Raw genomic sequence first — 18247 nt, 5'->3', positions numbered from 1 at the left:
TAGTTCATGTTTGTATCATGATTTTACCCACCTCTGACTTCAAATAAGAGTAAACTTTCTAGGAATAAAATCTTTTAAAATGGCTATTAAGGCAAAACAATAAGGTCCCTAACAGGATGGAAAAGACATATTTATGATTATGCACAATTTAATAAATCCACAGGTTAGACAGATACTGAACAGCTGTATGTTTCAACAATTAAGGTTTTTTTTGTATCAAACCCAGTCACCAACTATCTGCAACACATGAAACTGAGATGGAAACAAGGTAACTAAAAAAAGGGACACAGATTTACTTTTCATCTCTGTAACAAAATCCTGCCCTCTTACACAACTTCTGAGTTTGCAAGAACTCAAATTCAAATTAAAAAAAAAAAGAGGGAGAGACAAAAAATATAAATCTGGCTATTTATTTAATCCCTATTAGTGTTTCCCTTATTAATTTATTACGATTCTGATACATTCAACCCAATTCTGGGCCTGAAAAATCAGGAATTTCAAGTCATGGCCAAAGCATGCTTGCAGTCCTACATGGAATTGTAGAAGCTATTGCACCAAAGTGGCTTATTAACAGTCTAAACTGAGTTCTTAGTACATACTAAACTTAAAGTAATGCAACTTATCTTGAAACAAGAAAGAGCTATTAAGCACATCAAGTTTCAGTTCGTTTTTCAGATTTAAAAAGCAAAAAAACTTTAAAAGAAAAAGAAATAAATCACCAGGCTTGTCTAAGAATAGAAAGGGACAAATCCCAAGCTGTGTTGTCCTAGAGATGCAGCACAGAAAGTACAGCCAAGGGAAAACAGAGGGTAGAAAGATGAATTTATGCCACCTTAACAACCCCCAGATTTGGAGTGGAGACTGAGTTCAGGCTGTCTCCGACACAATTAGAACCCTACTCCAATTTCCTTACAGAGATAGCTTGCAAATAGGAATAAGCTTCAAATCTCTGTGCTGATCAGTAGTAAAATTTCTTCTTCCGAGTTTCCATTTTTTCCTAGTACCCCTCCAGAAAACCCCAGTGCTGAGGATTGTATTGGAGCAGTGAAAGCTTGCACATAATTTTTCATATTCTAGGATTCCTGAATCAAACACCATCTCTGGCACCTTAACTGCATTGCTGCAGTCCACTACACTGCCAAAGTGAGGGGTACTGCATTTTGGTATTTCAGTATAAGGATGTAGTTCAATTAATAAACTATATGATTTAGAACTCCAAAATCATTAAATTCCAGCCTAAAAGCTTAATTTTAACCTGTGCAGTGTTCTTAAAGTAAGTAACCCATATTTTTTAAAGACTATGATGCTTACCCAGCACAAACATCTTATATTGTAAATGCAAGTGGATATACCATGCTCTGCAAGGAGTTCTGCCATTTTCTAGTCAATTCTGGTCATTTTTTGCCTTCTGATTCTGGTAGGCAAAGATTTAGAAATTATGGAAACTTAATATTAGTGAATAAATGTTCTTCCATCACTGCACAAGGGGACCTTATGCCCCTTTAGCTGGGCAATGAAAACAGCCACAGTAAGTGTCACATGGAGTCAAAATGCACAGAAACAGGGAGTTTTGTGATAACACTCTCCAAGAATTAGAGGAGCTTATCTGCATCTCAAAAATGTAGATAGAAGATAAAGAAATGTCCTTGGAAAATTTATGTCACTGGAAGGTAGTTTTTTTTTTTCCAGCAGAGCATTAGGGCAGAGTGCAGCCTTGGAGCTTACAGAAATTCACACCTCTATTTACAAAACCAGCTGAAAGCCTTACTGAACCCTGAGCTAGAGCGTGTAGAGCTTGACTAGCCTGCTTCTAAGCCTGGCTCACCTGCCAGCTGAACAGCCTTTGGAACCATGCTACCATGAGCTTTGCCAGCTTTGCCTCCTTTCCACAAGAACAAACATGTTCCAGTCAAGGAAGGAAATGATGTTAACAATATGTGCAATTCTGTGAGGGACCAACTGAAACACCTGTATTTATTGGCCCTGAAGACACTGAAAAGAGAGATTAAAAATGCACTGCACTTTGAAAACAGTTAAGGTGCATGAACACATACTAGCATCCTAAGCAATGAGATAATTTCAAGATCCTCTTATTGCTATTGATTTTTTTTCTTCATTGATCAAGCTCTGTCTGGCCTGCCTCTATCTCATCAAAGGATATAATTAGATTACTCTAGTGTTTTATCAAAGTAAATGATCTCCCCCAAAACTCAATTCTTTCAGAAATGACAAAAGCTTCAAAATTATCTTTTAAAATTAAATACTTGTAGAGATTAACTCACATGTCACAGGCAGAGTGGACGTGGGTGAAGATCTACAATTTCAGTATGCACGAGCCTTGTGCTCCTACAAAATGAGTTAAAAAAACACTAATTACCTATCCAGTTCACAAAATTCTGCTCATTCCCACACTAAGAGGAGACAATCTAAAGAAAAAAAGTAAGAAAAAGAAATAAGAGAGGATGGAGTGCTTTTAACATTTTGGTCTGTTATTATAAACTTACTGCTTAAAATAGTTCGGAAAAAAATTATACCCTGAGCTCAAATTTGTAGTAAGATACAGATCAGTGAATGCAGAGAACTTTCTTTTACCACTGTGTAGGCTTGAGTACAATCTCCAGGAAATGGAGATCTGGGAGCTCTATTCCATAAAAGGGAAAAGTATTTAGAGGCCCTTGGCTTTCAGTGTGTTCTCTCTGCAACTTATTTTACCATAGCAGAGAAAGTTAAGTATAATCAGTTCACTTCCCCTGGCTGAGTCATGGCTGAGTCCATGTCAGCAAGGGCTCAGAGAAAGGTGCTTTACTCCATCCCCACTGATAGCTGGGCACCTGACCCCAAATGCTCTGTCACATCTTAACTAGGGACACACAACAAAAGAGCAGAAATAACCACTTAAGAAAGCATTTTGTTAATATTTCTTGACCTCATGCTGCCTGTGGTCAAGTCTCATTTGTCAAGAGCTGCTTGCTCTTGGTGCAGCAGCTGAACTGCACAATTCTGAGTGGCTTTTTGCAACTTTTTTCTTTGTTGTCCTGTACAGTGTTTGTAAAATGTAGCAAAATTAAAAAGGTTCCTTTTTGCATAGCTGTAAAAATACATGGAATTCACGTAACATTTTGAATTGGGTTTTGCAGCTTTGAAGTACTTAAGACCAGTAAACTTCCTTCAAACAAAGTCTGAGCAAAACAGGGTGTTTTTCTTATGTTTGTACCAAAAAAGTGTTTTCAAACACAAAGCATGATTATAGCTTAAGATACAGTTTGTTAGCATACATTAATTATCCCCTACAATTTTAAAAACCCAAAACCACAACACAACAAAAGAAACAAACCCCCTAAAAACAGATGCAGATAATCTTAATAGAAACACTTTAAAATTTTGTATTAGGACTCCACAATCTTTGTATAATAGGAACATTCACTGAGAAAAGGAAAAAGAATCCCACAACTGAAGCTGACTCATGTACATTCTTGCCCTTTGTGACAAAAGGTCCTACATGGAAACTGGGAGACATTTTCTTTATTGTCTGCAACACAGGGAAAAAATTGACTAGTAGTTTCCTACTGCATCTCAGTTTTATGACAAAAGCATGGTTTTTCATGTTAAATACTCAAGTTTGCAAAATATTAAGATCCTGCTTCAGCCAACTTACCAAACCACAGAGTCATGGTTCCAGGACAAAAATAAGGCACTTCTGTGATAACCTTAATGAGTTCCAGCCACACTAACATCCATACAACTGCTCAAGGTAAAAGCTGGAAGAAAAAATGGTGTTTCTGCTTTTAGGATACAGAACAATTCCACTGAGGCATGCAGTGTACATGCAACCACTGTGTGAATCCAAAAAACTTCTTATTTTGAGATTAATTCCTGATTATTGAGATTCCTGAGTGACTTCAATAAAACTTCTTGACAATCAGAACACTTCCAGGTTGCAGCCTCAGAGACAAGGGATAAATGCAAATAATTCTGTCACAAAAATATTTTAAAGGAAGAAACTAGAGAAAGCTGAAGGAAAACACAGTTCCTAAAAAACTCCCCTCAAACTCAGTGGTTACAGACTTCCTTGGAACTACAAACTACACATGTAGGACTTGATTTACAGAGCAGCATGACAGGAAAGAATCTCCTTTTCTGCTTCCTGTTTTCCTCATAGCTCAGGAACACATAAAACTGGATGGTTTTCAATAATCTGCTTGAATGAGAGAAAGGAAAAGTTAGGTCAGTCAGAAAGTAAAACGTTTTGATGCATGTCCAGCCTGACATGAATCCTGGGAGAATATCTCCAATAATGGGTAGTTATGACACTGTTAAGACTGAAAACCAAAATGTTTGGGGGTGAAAGGTGATGCTGTTCCATTATCAACAAGATCAACCCCTACAACAAGGCATTTGGTTTGATTATGTATCCAAAATTTGCATCACAATTTAAGGAACTCTGAAAAATAATTCCAAAAGGGTTTAGTGGAAAATTTATTCTGGGAGTTCTGCACTTAACTCCTAGAGGATCCATTCTGGTCCCAGCTTTATCTTTTCCTCAATACATTAAGAAAAAAAGCAACTGGACCTATTTCACTCACAGACAAACATTTTAACATAGCTAAATGGAAATATAAGTCTTACTAAAAGATCATAACTGTGTTCAAAAATAGCACTTTTCTTTCTGTAAAATGTCAGCTTCATTTGTTTTAGCAATGTTTTTACAGTTTCTGTTTTGTTAGCAGTCAGTGTTTAGATTTATTTCTCTTGCAGCAAAGCATCTTTGGAGTGGCTTACAACGACATTTTTTGCCCTGCAAGAATTCTAGGCTGAATTTTATGCTGCAGACAATCAGCAAACAGATGAAGAATGTACATATTTTAGAAACACCAAGGAGCAGTATTTCACTAGCTTTTTATACTAGTAGACCCAGATTTTAAAAAAAGGTATTTCTTTTAAGGAAAGCCTATTTTAGACAGCCTGAAAATTTCCCAATTCCACTGGTTTTTTTAGAGGCAAGTAGAAGTCAATGTTGCATGAATCAATCTTTTATAAATTACTCTGGTTTGGATGCAATTTTTTTATTTTCAAGGGTTTTTTTATCTAGCACTAATGAGAATATAAGGAAATGAGGTCATAAGCAGCACAACTTCCCTATGAAAACAAATGGTTTTAAGAATTGCATACAAGTTCATAAAAAAATATATTCTATTTCACTTGCAGTTTTTATTCATTCTGGGGCTTTTCTTTGAACAAATATTTTTGAGACAGAATTCCAAAATGGCAATTTTATCTAGTTAAGTCTGTACCTAAGATACTGGACTCAGCTCTCTTATGAGAGGGATGTCTTACTGCCCTAAATTTTTCCCCCATCAGTGAGCTTTCAGCTGGAAAAGCAAGACAACAAAAAGCATTGTCAGGCAGGTGGCCTCTAGGAAACCAGTTGGGATGAACTTTGAGGTACTTTAAAATAAAAATTTAAAAAAAATATATATATAGTGAAAAAGGCGGTACATGTGATATTAAGGAAGAATGAATCCCTGATTTATTCAGTATTATGCATAAAAGTTAAAGAATTCAGCCAACAGTAGCAAATCTGATGATCAGAAGACTGTCAGATCTCAATGCATAGTTGCTATATTTCTCAACTTGCAGGTTATTTTTCATAGACTTTAAGAAAATGCAGCTTAAAAGAAGATTGTGAATATAGAGTGGGAGGCTATTTGGCATGGAGAATAAGGATTCCTAAGCATAAGGAACAGCACATAAGAAAGTGTGAAGGTAAGAGTGGGAGAACAGTACACTTGGTGTCATTCAGGAGGGCACTTCAAAACAAACCCAGAGCTAGGAAGTACCTGGAAAAAAGTCTATTACAACATAAAGGCAGTGAACTTAAAACAGGATATATTAAAAAAAAGTTGAAATGATATGTGAGTAAAAAATGTTGCTCTCTTCGTCCTCCTAGACAACTTCCTATTTAAAAGCAGAATTGTTTAGGAGGCAGTGCCAGTCCCGTTGTGTGGTGCTGAAGGACCCCTCTGATGCAGGACCTGTGCACTGATGAATCTCCCAACAGAAATTGCAGCATTCAGAGTACCAGGAGATAATAATACCACCCAACTTGCTTTTGCCTAAATGAGCATCACGTACTCAGTCACACAGAGTCACTTGGCTTTCTTTCTTCTACTCCTCACAGATTTGGAGAAACCTAGATATGTTTCTGCTGCCTGGACTGCATGTATTATACATCACAATCTAGTTACACATTTATTTTTGTCTATGGTGTAGGCAGAGTTGGGAAATTGAGTTGATATTTTCTCAAATTGCCACTTGTCTATATTCTTAGTTAATGTAAAAAGAGAACAAATAAGTTTATGTGGAGGGGAGACAGATAAGATTAGGGGAGAAAAAAAAAAATCAGTGTTCCTTGGTGTCAATTCATCCTTTTTAAAGAAAAACCTTAAGGTTTGTGTATGAAGTAAAATGTTTGAAAGCAATTTCTACATAAAAACATTCTGTAAATTATTCTGCTTTGCAGGGCAGCAGGATATCAACTTTGCATAATTTGGAAAAAACTACTACCAACAGCCAGACTTAGAAACATAAATAAGTTGAAGGCAATTAGGGCAGAGCACTATTGCTTAGTGACCCAGGAGTCTTGTTGCTAGTCAAGCAAAAAATTTTCCAAATGAAGAAATCAAACTAAATTCTTTCTTTCCCAATCACAAAGGGTAATCCCAGGGGGCAAACTTGGTTGAACAAACCAACAATAAATAGCTTTCTTTGGGATCTCAAATGCAATTGTGGGCTTTCAATCAGGGAGATTATACTTAGCTTTCTCTCTTACATAGATAAAGGGCAAAGCAGCAAAACAAGCATTTTATTCCCATTTTATCCTTGCTGGACACAATCAGACTGACATTTGCTTACTTTAGTGATACACGGACATCTATTTTTGCATTGCAAAAATGAACACATGCCAAAAGAGCATGAAGGTGTTTCACTTCCTTTTTATGAGAAAAGAATTATGGATCTTAGTCCACTGAATGTTTTTCAAGTACCGCTGTACACCAGGACAGGAATATCTTCACTATCAACTTATTCAAATAAACAGCCATTGTGTGGGTTTTGACTGCTTACCTTTTTTTCTACAGACCTGCTAGTTCACTCATCCAGGCTGCAATGTTCCAGCTTGGATCTGGGCATGCTGTATATTAGGGTACAAGGATTGCTGCTTTTGCTAGGAACAGTCCAATTTTATTCCTAGAGTACACATGAAACCTGCAGGCCTAGCTGCCAGTGAAAAAACAAAGCTCATCATATCACCTCTTCCTTCCTGCCAGCACACAATACAGAAGTGTGAAAAAGCAGTAATATTTTGTAATGCCACATTTTAAGCTTTTTTTCCAAAACCAGACAATTTTGAGGGTAGCAGCAACACTAATTTCTCTTATCAATATCTAGCTCTAAAAACAGGTATAACAGCAGCAGCAACAACAAAAACAATAATAGATTAATTAATGCAAAGGATGATTGTTCAGTTTTAGTATTCTCCAAAGAGGTGGGGTAAGGGAAGAAGTCCTCAGTGTCTCAGTCAGTTGTGATGTCAAGGCAAAATTGGAGCCAAAAGCTCTTTTTTTCTCAAAAGATCTATTAAAGCAATACAAGATTCTGCAAACACACTTTTTTGCTTGTACTGCTGAATCATTTACAGATTTCTGTGTGCTGTGTTATTCCTTGCTACTGACTGTGCTTCTGGGACATTATAAATACTCTGACGAGAACCCAAGATGTAGTCACACGGTGTTATTTTCACACTATGAAGTTCTTACAGTAAGCATTCCTACACTGATGCATTTTTTCATTTAAATTTAATTTTTAGAAGGTGTGATAGGAAGAGGCAGCATATTTACAGCACAATTCAACTTAAGTACTATGTAAAGGCAGGCTTTCAGTAGCTTGGATGAAGCCTGATCTTGGTTGGCTTTTTTTGGTTTAGGTTTTTTTTTTTTTTTAACTGATATTTAAAAGCTAAGGCCCACAATATTCAGAGACAAAGATCACCATTTAGCAAAGATATTCTATGTGCATTTTACTGGCCAAGTTAGCAATGAATTGGGATTGGATGACCCTCCAGTGAGGCACATGCTGAATCAGCAACAAATTCCTCAGACTCTCTCTTTTGCTAATAGGGCTAATTGAGGCAGTTATTAATTTCAAAGTGAAGGCAACAAAGCATATTTGATTTAATAATTTGAGGGCTGTGAAGGTGTTGCAATAGACAGGATGATAGTAACTAAGACAGAGGTGAAATAAATACTCCAAAATTCACACATCATACAGAAACAAGCTGTTAGCACAGAGACTGTTTCATCAGGTGTGCTCATGACATGGCTGTTCTTATATCTCCCAAAGTAAAATATTAATTTGCATGCTTTAAAAAGTTATTTTATAACACAGGCCCAGCACCAAGTTAAACTTCAGTCATAAATAACATCTGGTGAACTTTGTGAGATGAACCCTTTTTGCAAGCATCCTTTACATAGTACATAAATTGAATTGTGCTGTAAATATGCTGCCTCTTCCTATGATAACTTCTAAAAATTAAATTTAAATTAAAAAGTACATCAGTTTGGGAATGCTTGCTCTAAGAACTTCATAGTGTGAAAACAACACTGTGTCCAAATTCCCAGTGCAAACAAAGCCTTGAAATGGAAAGACTGAGGACAGCTGAGTTCTGACTGAAATTTTTAGTAAAGCAGTGCATCATATCACCATTACAACTGACTGACTACACAGATGCTTTATCTGATTACTGAAAAGTCATGCTCTGCCTCCTGTCCCTCTTTGAAAATACCAGGATCCCAAGGGGATACTTAATCTCAGGTAGCACTTGCAAGCCTCTCTCAGGTCATCTCTGGCTGCATCTCTGACTTGACAAGTGTCATGGCTCTCTCCTACTCTTAGATCCCCAAATCAGCTACTTGGCCTGAACTATATGTGGCCAGAAGGAGACTTCCCAGTGGCTGAAATCAAGAACCCACAGCCAAAATCATAGGGTAAATAATTTGCCCCTTTTTATCCTTATTTGAAATCCAGATGCAGTAGCTTCAGGAAAATTTAACCTGAGCTCTTTATTTTAATGTGGGGGGAAGGGGGAAAGCACACTGCTTCATCTCTTCAGAAAGAACAGATTTGCTGACTTGCAGAAAGGATGGTCTGAAAATGCAAGCAAGCAGTTGTTTGTGAGAAAAGAGAAGCAAGTCCCCATTTCCTGTGTTCTTCAAGTTCTGCATGCCAACAGAATCCAAAATGAGGGACAAGAGATTATTACTAGTACCAAAAAAACCCAAACAAACCACCCCAAATCTGCTCCAGAGCTGCCTTTCCACTACATCATACGAAGTCTCTACCCACAGAATCTCAAGATTAGGAGCACATGGTAATGCTAAAAAGCAAAAAATTGCTAAAAGCAATTCAACCTTTCATTTTTCAGGTATCCTTAAAAGTAAAGAAGTGAATGTTCTCTTACAGCATCCACTTCAAAAGCACCTCAACCATTCTATTTGTCTTCCAGGTATTAACACCAAGGACCTAAAGGAGACTTTAACCATCTACTTGTAGTATCCCCACTTTAAGGACACACTGGTGTATTCTGCATATGGATCAGACTGAAGTCAGCATTTCCAAAGCCAACCTTTGATGATTTAAGTGAAGGAAGTACAGAATTGCTCTTACTTTTAAACGCTTCTCAGCAGGAAGAAAATGAGGCCTATTTTGGCTGCTTGTTAAAATTCTAGATTCAGGATTGTTACAATTTGCACTAGAATTGGAAAATTATCCTTATTGGCTTGCATCTCCTAGAAAACACAGTAAGAAAAATAACTTCTCATTTTCTTTCAGAAGGCTACCAGATACCACACTCTGAGAACACATAGTTTACTAACTTTATTTCTGCCATTTTCAATTACTGTTTTTCAAAACCTAGGACTAGACAAGTTAATAATAAAAATCAAAACTGTCAGAAAAAGAAAGGATTTTTTATGCATTGACTGGCACATACTGTACCAAACCCCCACATTTTTCTGGGTAATCAGACAGTTCAGAAAAAAAGCTTTGAGGAAAACAACAGCTCTGCTCTTCTGGAAGAGCGCAAGCCAAATGTAGCAAAATGTTCCTCATGTCCTTTGTCAAAATCTTTCCCTGATAAAATTATTTAGCCAACACCATTCCATTCCTGATTATATCCAGGAGCTGATCCAAAAAATAATGTACCAGCTTTATGCACAATCTCATCTCATCAACATCTAAAAAAACCCCACACTCATTTGGAATGGTTTAATCAGTCTTGTGCACAGGGAGGCCCTAGGAAAGAGATGAGCTTAAACCAGAGAACTACTTACAAGAGAATTCTATGCTTTGGGACCTGCATTTTGTATACTAGTTTGGACATTTTTACCTCAAAACCTAAAATGAAAATAGGGGATGTGAGAAGGGCATAAAAAGGAACAGAGTTATTCATATTCTATGAGGCTTAAAAAAAAAGACTCCAGGACATGCCATGGATCAAGATTTGCCACAGAAATATCAGACCTACTGCAACTGTCTGGTTTTTCCAGGGCACTCCATATCTGCAGTAAGAGCAGTGAGTAAGGCATGGAATTGCATTTCAGTCCTCAGTTCACAAGCAGCAAATGACTGAGTTTGTACAACACCTCCTGTTCCATTGCAGCTGCTGACAGTTTGGTATCTCCTGGGAGAGAAGCAAGGAGAAAAAGTGGGAAAGGAGCAGCAATCACATCTTGATACTGAGCTAAACTGACCCAAATTCATGTTTCTTAGTCCTGTTTTAGTTTTATTGCACTTATAAGCTATGCTAGAACTCAGTGTTGCTCTTATCACTCTACTAAGAAATTGTCATGTGTATCTAATTATGCTAATTTTACAACTTTATATATGATGAGTCAAAATGGCCTTCTATATTTGCCTATTATAAACAATTGGTATACAATAAGCGTATTATACATTAAGATTTATTACTTAACTTTCTTTTCTTTCTTTATGTCAAAGTAAATAAGGTTGCATTAAAGTAATGGAACCCATTATTTTAAGTTTAAAACAGTTGTAGAGAATTATGGAGTGAAAAAGATTCAGTAATTCTAATATGTTATGGAATAAAAAAATACAAACCCAGGTAAATTATTTAGAAAACATCTTTTAAAAGATTATATAGGAACTCACTGTAATTTTAACAATACCATAAATCTACATAGATAAGACTAATCTTAACAGAAGAAATGCTGAAATACCAATGCATCCAAAGTTTTACTGTTAATGAAAGTTTTAGAGGTTTAGAGTGCCTCTGGACAACATTCTGGCAAATGCAAAGAAAAAAAAAAAGCTGTGCATTATCTACTGGAGGTAATGGAAGGGAAATAAACAGACTTAGAGACTGAGATAAAGGCACACAATGAAGGATGCTCATTCTTTCCAAACATCTCCTTCAATATTTTGATGTTGACCTTGAACTGCTTTGTTATTCTGCCCAAAAAAACCAAACTTCTGATTTGAGAACTGATTGCTTTATAACTTTATTATCACTTAAGACTTTCATCCTAGTTCCTAACTTTTAGATTATAACTGTCCTAGATAAGAAATTTATGTAATAGTTTATTACTAAATAGATCCAGATACAAGAATGATAAATTAATACAGGACTGCCCAGCAGTCTAAACTTTGCTATTTCATTAAATTCCTTTACAGAAATCAACAAACATTTTAATAGCAGCAACATGTATTTTTCAAGGAGAGGTTTTGACAAAATTTTCTATTATGCATCTTAAGAAAACTGCTCCCACAGGACAAAAGAGAAATATCTCTGGTAACTGAAGGAAGAAAAAGGACAGAAGAGTTCTGTGTGCTGCAGACATTACACTTCCATGGGTGCTAAGGTGTTCAACAAAGTCCTGAAGAATGTGGAAAAGTGGATCTGTACAGATGATTAAAGATGAGATGTGAAAATCAGAACCAAAGACAGCCAAGATAGTTTATGCAATATTGAGCACCTGAATAACAAAATGTCAGGTGAAAAAGGCAAGTAGATGCACATGACAAAATAAAATATAAAAAACACTTATTTAACTAAAAGTCTGTCATTATGTTTTACAAGTCAGGAAAGAGCTCAGAGTAATTTTGAACAGTTCTCTGAAAATAGCATTCAGCAGCAGCCAAAAAGGCAAAAATGTCAAGAATAGGAAAGAGCTGGAAACAGCAAAGAATATGAGACCAAATCCTTAAAACAGTTCTAGTCACATCTCAAAATACCCAAAAAACCAAACAAAACAAGCACACACATCCCCCAAAAGAACAACAACTAACCCCCAACAACATAAATGGTTCATAGAAGAAAAACTGGTCAGTAATTGCAAATGGTTTCCATGCAAAAAAGACACTTCTGGATAGAAACAGGTTAGAAAGTGACAAATAGACTGAAGAGGGTGGCCTATTAATTATTTGCCCCCAATTCCTCACAGTACATATGGATAGGGATGCCAGAAGCAGTTACTAAGCAATTGTTTGAGTAGAAAAGAAGTTCCTTCACAACAGTATATAAATAAATAATTGAATTTGTTACCACAGGAAGTTGAAAAATAATTGGAGCAGAGAAGCCAGTTCAAACAGAAATCAGATGCATGTAGAGATGTACAGCAGTAATTCTGTACAGCCCCTGGACCTGGAAAGGCCTGAGCTGCAGATGTTGAGAACAGTGAGTGTTAAAGAAGGGTTCAACTTTTGGAGTAGCATGAACATGATCCTTATGTAGGATCAGATGAATGGTTTGCAAGACCTGGGTGTGCAGCCCTTATGTTCAGTGGTGGAAGCAGCTTCAATTTCTGAAAGAAACTGATTGTGAGAAAGTAAACAAAGGAGAAGTGCCTTTTTGTCCATCACATGTAATTGACAATACTGAAGAAATGGATGGACGAACAACAGGCAGGAGAAAGCAATGGGAGAAAAGCCTTTTTCTTACATTTTTCTAGTTAATACAAACAGTACATGCTAAGAGCACAGCCAGGACTAAGACCCAGGATGATACTGTGCTGGATTCCTCAGCAGCTTCCATGAAGAAGTAAACATATCTCAGCCTGAAGAATGTCTGGCATCTCCCTGCTTTGTCACGTTTTAGATTCTTGCAGATGAGCAATCTTCAGATGTTTTTAAGAGGCTATTTGGGTGGCAGGTCGCTGAAAGTGTTGTCAGTTCTTTAAGATGTACCATAGAGAAAGAATTGAATTTCACATGAGACATGACAGTAAACCAGCACTTTCCAAACTTTGCAGTCTAACACACATAGACACATTTGCTTGCACACACACACACACACTAAAGGACATCCACCATTTTATGGCTCTGTGAAGAAAATCCTATATGTCTTCAATGCCTTTTAATAGAAGACATAGGTGCAAATCAATATAGAAACTTCCAGAAAATCAAGAAGCTGAGACTGGGGTGAAGGCTTACACAGCTCTCTACTACAAAGTATTGCTGTTCTCCATCTTTTTCCTACTTATTATCACTGAATCCCAGAACAGCCCAGGTTGGAAGGGACCTTGCAAGATTGACCTGCCCAACCCTCTGTGGGAAAGGGAGTCTGGATGAGATTATTGAGCATCCTCTCTGTCTTTTGAAAACCTCCAGCAATGGGGACACTACTACACCTCTGGGCTGGTTGTTCCAGTGAATGATTGTTCTCACTGCAAAAATATCTCTTTATTTTGAGATGACACCTCTCTCTGTCACATTTATTCAGCTGTACAATGCTGCCTACACACCTGGTCCAAAAGCCTCACATGTGTCTGAGTCAGAAAAAACATGAGAATAATCTCAGCTCAAATCAATGGTGCAAACTGGGGAAATGTTTTAAGATGCTCTTGCACTTCCCACTGCTTTTCTCTTAGAGAACATACAGCAGTAGGAATAAATTCATTTTCTGGGATAGAGGGTTGAAATACCTCTTCACTTCCTCTAATATTTCTTACTAGTTCAGCCAGTATAAACATCAGGTTTTAGCAGGCAAAGAAATGTAAAAAACAAAAATATAAGCTTGGTCTATGAAACAGTGGATAGCCTTCCCCCCTCAGATATTAAAAACTTGAAAAAGGCCACATGACTTGACAACTCTAGAAGTTATTTCACACTCTAACTATTACTTCCCTTGTTCACCAGTAAACTCAATCTATAACAAATTCCACAATAAGGTTGCTTTAACAAAGAGATAATATATATCATTCTAAGTTTTCATTCACTATGGCTAGATAGTCCATCATAGATGCACAAGATCAAAACAATCTACATTTAATTCTCATCTAGCAAATTTTGTGAGAAACCTACTTTTTTTTTTCCACAAAGAACAGTCAAAGCTTCCACTCTCTACTTTGAAGAGAAACTACACATTTTGTTTGCCTCTAAACCTGCAGGTTTTTCCTGTGCTGTTTTGCTGCAATACAATTATGCCTTCAATTTGGCAGGTCACACCTTGTCCTCCCTTTGTATGGCTTGCAGGACAGGACTAAGCAGGGAAAGCACCCTAATATCAAATCCTGGGAGTACAGCTAAGTAAAGGAACATGACAAACAGTTCTTCCAACACCCAAAAGCCAAGTTTTCACCTCAGCATCCCTCTTCCCCTTGAAGCTCTCAAGCTCAGTTTTGCCTTAGGTATTGTGATTTTATAAGCATTATGAAACTTGATCTAGTTTGCTTGTGTCTCTTTATCAATTCAGTTAAACTGAACACCACCTTTGCATTAACCCTATTATAGTTATTAGAGATGATATAAAGAAATGAAAACTTGATAAGCTGAGGAAGCTATTGTCATCTCACAGACAACGCACATACCTGCTTTTACTTGTCAGCTGAAATTGCTGTTTTCATTCAAAGATTCATCAGCTGGGATATGGCTGGATACAGTTGCTAAATGCTGATCTAAGATCTCTTTCCAGTGCTCCTACCAAAACCAGTAACACCAAAGTTGATGTTCCTTGTGGGGAAGGATCAAGTGAAGAAGAGCCAAGATCCATTTCATTCTGTTCATCATTTTCACTATTGTATTATTAATAATACCACTTGCCTTCAACATGCATGAGAATACGTATAAAAGGAACCATCCTGAGGATTCACTTTAGCCTAAGGCCATTTGTCTCGTGAATTTTTCTGTTAGTTTGGGTTGGGTTGGGGTTGTTTTTTCCTTGTTTTTGAAACAATTTAAGTTCCTATGCTAAAATCAGGAATTTAATTTACGCTCTCTAAATTGCATTCTGCAGGAACCTTCCACTTCTCAGACAACCACAGAGAAGCCCAGGGAGACAAACTTTGTTAGGTTAAAATAACCTTTTTTACATTATGGCCTTTCCTGCTGTGACTTACTTCAGATTACCTTCCAAAAAATTTTCTTGGGGCAGTGGAAGGAATATTAAGCTAAACAGAGACAGTTTCTATCCTTCTCTTAATTCTTAATTATATTGGCTAAGAATTTATGTTCTTAAGAACTAAAATCTTAATTCCCTTTATTAATGTTCTATCCAAATCCTAGGCTGCAGTAATTAGGAAATCATCTTCTCAATATTTTTCCTCACAGATCAAAATAAGAGAGAAATAGAAAGCCAGAACTTAGAACTAAAGTTTATAGGCTTTCTAGAAACACTTAATGTGTGTTCCACTCATCTTTTTTCACCTCTTCCCTTCATTTCTTCTTTATTCCCAACAACTGACTAGAAACAAGTAACAATTGCCAAGCCAGCTTAACAAACAAAATGTATAATGTTTTGTTTGTTAAGCTAGCTTGGCAATTGTTCCTTGTTCTATAAAATCTATAAAAAAAATTAAATCTTTCAAAATATAAATTAATACCAATGATACTGTTTGATCTCTGCAAATAAGATGATATCAAATTGTGTTGAACATGTTTCTAAGGCATGTAAATATTTTCTTCCACCACAAACTTTGTTGTTGTGTTTCTTAGTTAGAACAATGTTTATTTGCATTTCCATGGCACTTAAAGACAACCTACAAATTCATTAATTCACTTTCTAAGTGTTCCCTCCAAGTGTTATATTTTTAAGCTGGTTGAAAACAAAAAAAGTATATTTTTACAGAACAAAGAGGATAAAGTTACTAACTGAACATGCCATTTATGTAATTTTGTTAAAGGAAATATTTAAAGTCAGAGCCAGCTATGATTTTTTCTAAAATTCTCATTGTCAAGTTAAAACAGAAATAATTTTCAGAAGAAACAATGGTATTTAGAAGACTAAAAAACAGGGCAACTACAGTACTTAGCATAACGATTTGCCAACCTGTGTGAATGGCACCACACTCTTCTATCATACACAGAAAAAATCCACTTCAATTCTAAATATGTGTTAAGTGTACTTTTAAACTGAGGTGAAGCAAAAAGCAAATGTGTATCACAGAGCTTGTTTGAATTACAATCAGTTCCTTAAGTGAACATACTGCAGAGCTTCATGAATATTCAACTATAGAGTTACCAATTACACAGTGCTTTTGGCATTAAAAATTTAATTTTCTTCATTTTTTTAAGCAGGGTGGAGTAATGGAATTTTATTTAATTCACTCATTAGATTCATACTCTGTCTTCATTTTTATTTCTTCAACTACACCAACCCAAAAGTCAGGTATTTATAAGTCACACAATTTTCTAATCAGGTTACTCTGCAATGACAGGCAGCAGTTACTTGTTCAGTTTACTCCCACAAAGCTGCCCAGCTGCAGCCCTTACTGTGATGGGTTAATATTCCTGAGGAAGGTCTGAATATTGAAAACATGCTGAATAATCTTTGCACTGGTACATTATTTAATCTTATTAACTGACTAGAACATTAAATTTCACCCACTTAAATCATTATTCTGTAGCACAAATGCAGTAGAAAATAATGGAACTCTGTGCTTAAGAAAGTGAGGGATACAACAGTTGAGTTCTGACCTCTTCAAGGGATTTGCTTCTTCACTGTATAATGACACATTTTTCACTATGTCCTACAAGTACTTTGGGAAAGGTGATTTTTTTTTTTTTTTGCACATTTTAAGAACCTCAGAGCATTCAAAGACTGTGAATGTAATACTTCAGCACTTTCCAATAACACTTGCCAATAGAGCAAAGATTTACTACTGTGAAGAAGAAACCATCACTTCAATGAAGTGAAACTGGCCACTGTTCTTGCTTCTTCACCTGAATTTTTTTTATAGATGCTGGCACTGTGGAATAAATACTGCTTCAGGCTAGGTCCAAATGATTAAATTCACTGTAGTAAAACTCATTGTGTTACCTAAAAGCAGTTGTCTCATTTCTTGCACTGCTGAACTAATTCTCACTTTTGTCACATACCGAAAGCACATGGCACTTCCAGTCACCAAGAACGCACACTTACATCCTGAGTTTTATCAACAGGTGGAGCATTCACCTCAGTGGTATAATGCTTGATAGTTATGGGAAAAAAATATAGCTTTTTGGATATTAGTTAAGCAATCCAACAATGATTATTATCTTCTAGGAACTTTTTTTAGGGTTTCATATCTTCTCATCTCTATGACCCCAGCCCTAATTTTCACTGATCAGTTTAATTAAAATTGTTTATAAAGCAGCATTCAATTTTAAAAAACAGCAAATGGGTAGCATATATGTTAATCAAGGAAACAAAATTGAAATATGTTAAAAATTGTCAGAATAACAACTGACCTGTGCAATTCTCATGTGTACAGGGCTCCTTATTCACTGCACTGAATGAGACCCATAAATGAGTAATTAGCCCAACTGTTTCAAACTACAGAATAAAATCTAAAATGCAAGCAGAAAGCTTATTACCTATCAGAGGAATTTAAGGTCTGGAATTCTCATGGTCAGCATAATGCCTTGCAGCACAGGTGAAGAAAAGATAATGAATATTCAGCAGGCTGATAGCTGGAATGCTGTAAGCAGGAGCTTCCTGTTTTAAATATAGAGAAACTAATTCAATACTAGATAGAAAAGGGTGGGATTTTTAGTTTGTTCAAGCAAAATGAACAACTTCCAAGCAGATGATCAGGCAAAGAAAGAAAACAGGATGCTACCACAGGTTAATTTCTTTCAAATAATCACAGAATAACAAACCAGTGAGTAACAAAAACAAAGTCTGCAGTCAGTTTGCTTAAGAGCAAATGAGATCTCATTCTGCCATTTTTCACTGAAGTTTACTTCAAGAAGAAGGATC

At 36.3% G+C, this 18247-nt stretch overlaps 1 protein-coding gene across 13 annotated transcripts in view; it reads right to left on the bottom strand.

Annotated features, from left to right (window-relative positions):
* The window catches only part of IRAG1 (inositol 1,4,5-triphosphate receptor associated 1), a 73601-nt gene that overhangs the window by 32439 nt on the left and 22915 nt on the right, over window positions 1-18247 (bottom strand). For 10 of the 13 annotated variants that reach the window (XM_077179798.1, XM_077179807.1, XM_077179804.1 and 7 more), the window contains exon 2: window positions 2283-2346. The gene's annotated coding sequence lies outside the window, so the exon portion shown is untranslated. Of the gene's footprint in view, window positions 1-2282; window positions 2347-3655; window positions 3759-7122; window positions 7146-18247 lie in introns of those variants that run through there. The other 3 variants (XM_077179803.1, XM_077179801.1, XM_077179805.1) reach the window with 2 other exon arrangements.

Source organism: Agelaius phoeniceus, chromosome 6 (assembly GCF_051311805.1).
Source record: "Agelaius phoeniceus isolate bAgePho1 chromosome 6, bAgePho1.hap1, whole genome shotgun sequence".
NCBI lineage: Eukaryota > Metazoa > Chordata > Aves > Passeriformes > Icteridae > Agelaius > Agelaius phoeniceus.
Note: the sequence above shows the minus strand (reverse complement) of the source record. Positions and strands in the feature narration are given on the sequence as shown.